The sequence below is a fragment of the Macrobrachium nipponense genome, chromosome 2 (assembly GCF_015104395.2).
Source record: "Macrobrachium nipponense isolate FS-2020 chromosome 2, ASM1510439v2, whole genome shotgun sequence".
Taxonomy (NCBI): Eukaryota; Metazoa; Arthropoda; class Malacostraca; order Decapoda; family Palaemonidae; genus Macrobrachium; species Macrobrachium nipponense.
The window spans coordinates 36,125,288-36,130,287 of NC_087201.1; positions in this window are offsets into that span (position 1 = coordinate 36,125,288).

A 5,000-nucleotide genomic window follows, 5' to 3' on the forward strand; every position below is an offset into this window, starting at 1 on the left:
CGTCTAAAAATAACACAATGTATTTAAAATAAACAGAGTTTAAAAATAATACAGTTTGGATACAATATTTTCGGAGTTTTGCCTTCTTTTTTATGACTGATTTTGATACCGAAAATCATGTAAAAACACGTCTAAGAAGGGAACAATGAAAGTTTTAAAATAATTTCATTTTTGCATAGTATTTTTGAGTTTTTCCTCTTTTTGTTGGCGGAGTTTTGTTTAAAAAACTATTACAAAAATTGCTTAAAAAAGAAACCTAAGATAACTTCAAAAATATTTCGATTTCACCATAAATAGTGTATTTGAATTTAAAAAAAGGACAAAATAAGAGGCCTAAAAAGCTTTAAAAATGATTTCAATTTAGATATAATATTTTACCACACATAGTGTATTAAAATTATAAAAATACAAAAAAGATACCAAAAAAAGCCTTAAATATTTCAATTTAGATACAATATTTTACCATAAATAGTTTATTTAAATTAAATTATATTTGTTTAACATTTCTATTATACATTAATTGTCCAAATTTATGAAATTTTCAAATGATTTAAAAGCAGCTTAAAAAAGAATTTAATTTGAATACAATATTTTTAATAAATTTACCGTTTTTTAGGACTAATTTTATTTCAAAAATTATTTAAAAATTGGCCTAAAATAGGGCAACGAATAGCACACAAATATTTAAAACATATATCAATTTTTGAATTTTTCCCCCTTTGTTAAGGCTGTTTGTTCATAATAATTTATTAGAAAAACAACTAAAACATTAGTGAAAGAAAAACCTTTAAACATATTCCAAATTAAATACAATATTTTTTTTAGATTATGACCTCTATCTGATGAGTGATTTTTTTGTATCAAAAGGCTTTTAAAAATCGCAAAAATATATGAAAATAAATGTAACTTAAAGAGTTTAAAATAATATTTCAATTTTAGTACAAAATCTTAGTTTTTTTCATATTTTTTATTTAATTTTGTTTGGAAGTTTTCCCCTCTCTTTGGTGACTAATTTTTATTTTAAAATCAATTAGAAAATCGCCTAAATTTTTAGTAGATTGATTAATGTAACATGAAAAGTAATAAAAAATATTTAAACTTCACCACTTACTTTGGTGGCTGTTTTCTGTTTCAATTAATCATTATAAAATTTTTATTCTCTAAAAAATAGTTCAAAAAATGAAACAGAGAAAAGCTCTAAAAATATGTAATTTTAAATGTAATATCTTTGGGCTTATTGGCTCCCCCTTTTGGGAGTTTTGCCCTCTTATTTGGTGACATAGTGAAAAATATGGAGGTAAAAACTCTAACAAATATGCAAAAATTTATATATTTTTAAAATGTTTTTGTTACATTTATTGCCCGAATTTCAGGTGTTTTTTGAAATAATTTTTGAAATGAAAATCAGTCATCAATAATCAGGCAAAATATTAAAAATATTAGATTCAAATTAAACCTCTTACAAACTGCTTTTAATTTGAAGTCCATTGTGCTAATTTTAGCTAATTTTCTGAATAATTTTTGAAGCAAAAATCATCCATCACAAAGAGAAATGAATTTCAAATAGACATGTTAAAATAATTATTTAATTTTTGGATTGTACATTCATTTCTATGACTGATTTTTTTTTTAAATATAATCATAAAAATCACCTAAAATAGGACAAGAAGTATAGCCTAAAAAGTTTTAATAAATATTCAGTTTTTGCACAATATTTTTAGGTTTTTGTCTTTTTGTTTCAAAAATCCTCATAAAAATTATCGAAACAAAATTAAACTGAAAAAAGCTTAAAATACATATATCAATTTAAATGAAATATTTAACGCGTTTTAGTACTCCTTTAGATGTGTGATTTTTGTTTCAAAAATCTTTAAAAAAAACACATATTTAACAAAAAAAAAATTCAATTTTCGTACACAATTTTTGAGACATTGTTTTCATCTTTTGATGCAAGATTTTTGTGTCAAGAACATTATAAAAATCACCTAAAAAGGAGGAAAAAATACAACATTTATGATAATTTTGCATTCGATTTAATTCTAAAAAAACGGTTTAAAAATAAATAATTATGAACTAAAATTTTTGGGAGTTTTTCACCCCATTTTGATAACTAATTATGAAAATCGAATAAAAAATGGCAAAAAATTGAACTAAAAACCTTATTTGAATTTATATACAATATTTTTGTTTTTTTGGCATTTTTTGATAAACGATTTTAGCTTTTGTTTAAATTTTAATGTTATATTCATTTTCATATTTTTATTAAATTATTTTTTAAATAACAATCAGATATCGAAATAAGGGCGAAAATTCTTAAAATACTGTATTTATTCCGTTTTCCCCCTTTTTAAACGAATTTTTATATTGATTTTTGAAACAAAAAGTAGCCTAAATAAAAAAGCAAATATACTCAATAACATTTTGCACCAATTTATAGATATATTTTGAAGCATTTTACGGTTTATTTCTAGGCGACTTTTAAAATAATTTTTGAAATAAAAATCAGTCATCAAAAAGAGGGAAAAGCTATCAAAGTTAGTGAATTCTAATTAATTTTTTAACTGATTTTAATTTTAAATACATTGTCTTATTTTAGCCAATTTTCTGAATGATTTTTGAAACAAAAATCATCCATCAAAAATAGGAATAAACTCAAACATATTGTACAAAAATTAAAATACTTTTAAAAATTATTTTTGAAATAGAAATCTGTCATCAAAAACATAAAAAAAAGGTTAACCGATTTTTGAGTGATTTTTGAAACAAAAATCAGTCATCAAAAAGATAAGAAAATTTCTATAAAATTATGTACTAAAATTGAAATATATTTAAATGATTTTAAAAATTCTTTTATTGTTTCTCTATTTCATTTTATTTTTTAGGAGATTTTTATGATGAGTTTTTGAACAAGAAAACTGCCAATAACCATTCAATAATTGATATATAGTCCTAGTTTTAGGTGATTTTCCAAATGATTTTTGAAATATAAGTCAGTCACGAAAAAGAAGGAAAAAGTCCTAAAAATATCGTATTGGGAATTATTTATTATTTTGCTGTTTTTTCTTTGTTATTTTCATTATCCAATACTTATGCAATCATTAAAGTGATATTTGAAACAGAAAACAGCCCTCGAAACAAGACCAAATCTAACAAGAATATTGCATCTTAATTGAAATTTTTTTTTAGCTTTTTTCTTCTTGATTTTTGTCTTTTTCGGACGATTTTTCTAATAATTTTTTCTACAAAAACCAGCTAATAAAAATGTAAAAAAAAAACTGTCATAAATATTGTTAAAAAATTTGAAATATTTGTTTAAAATTTTTGGTTAATTCATTTTAGTCGATAGTTTAAATAATTTTTGGAAAAAAAAAGTTATAAAATGGAAGGCAAAACTCCCCAAAATTACTGTATTAAAATTAAATTATTTAATTAATTTATTTTTGTTTTAGATTTTTAGACAATATTTGAAATGTTCTGTTAAACAAAAACTAGTCTCAATAAAAGAGCCGATAAGCGCTAAGATACTGTATTCAAAATGAAATATTTTTAAAGCTTATTTCTTTTTCATTTTTCTAACTATTTTTTATAGAACTTTTATAATGGTTATTAGGAACAAAGTAATGTGCTAAAATTTAAATAATTTTCAGGTATTTTCATATTATAAATAAGAAAATAAATAAAAGATAAATTAAAAAATGAATAAAAATTAATGAAAATAAATAAACAAAAATGAATACATAATACTAAATAAATAATAATAATATATATAAATAAATAAATAGAAGAAATCAAATGAAAATTGAAAAAAAAATAAAAATAATTTAGCAAAAATAAATGAATCGAAATATATAAATAAAAATAAATTAATAAATAGAAATAAAAATGAATAAAATAAATAAATAAATAATAAATAAATAACAAATAGATTAAAATAAATAAATTAGTATATAAATAAATAATGAATAAATAAAAAAAAATAAAAAATATAATAAAATAAAATAAATAAATAAATAAAATTAATTAATTAATAAAAATACATAAATAAATAAATAAAATTTTAAATAAAATATAAGGAAAATTAATAAACAAAAATAAATAAATTAATAAAATAAATAAATAAATAAAATGTATAATAAATAAAATAAATAACAATTTAAAAAAATAAAAAATAATTAAATAAAAATATATAAAAATATAAATAAAAAACAAATAAATAAAAATAAATAAATAAAAATAAATAAAAAAATGAAGAAAAAATAAATAAACTAAACATAATAGATAAAAATAAAATAAATTAATAAATAAAAATAAAAATAAAATAAAAATAAAAATAAATGAAAATAGGAAGAAAATAAATAAAAATAATAAAATAATGAAACTAAGTTAATATAAATAAAAAATAAATAAACCAAAAATAAATAAATAAATAAATAAAAAATAAACATACATAAAAAATACAAATAAATACATAAAAAATAAATAAATAAAAATAAAGTATAAATAAATAAAAAAACAAAAATAAAATAAACAAAAATAAATAAAAATAAATAAATAAATAACAAATAAATAAAAAAAATAAATAAAAATAAATAAATAATAAATAAATAAATAAATAAAAACATAAAAAATAATAAGTAAAAATAAAAATAAATGAATAAAAATAAATAAATAAAAATAAATAAAGAAATAAAAAAAAAAATAAAAAAAAAAAATAAACAAATACATATAATTAAAAAAAAGATGAATAAAAATAAATAAATGAATAATAAAAAATAATATACAAAAAATAAATAGAAATAAATAAATAATTAAATGAAAATAAATAAATAGATAAATAAAAATACATAAATAAATAAAAATATGATAAATAAATAAAAATAAAAATAAATAAATAAAAAAAAACTAAATAAATAAAAATAAATCAATAAATAATTAAATATAAATAAATAAATAAAAAAAAAAAAAAAAAATAATTAAATAAATAAATAAAAATAATAAAA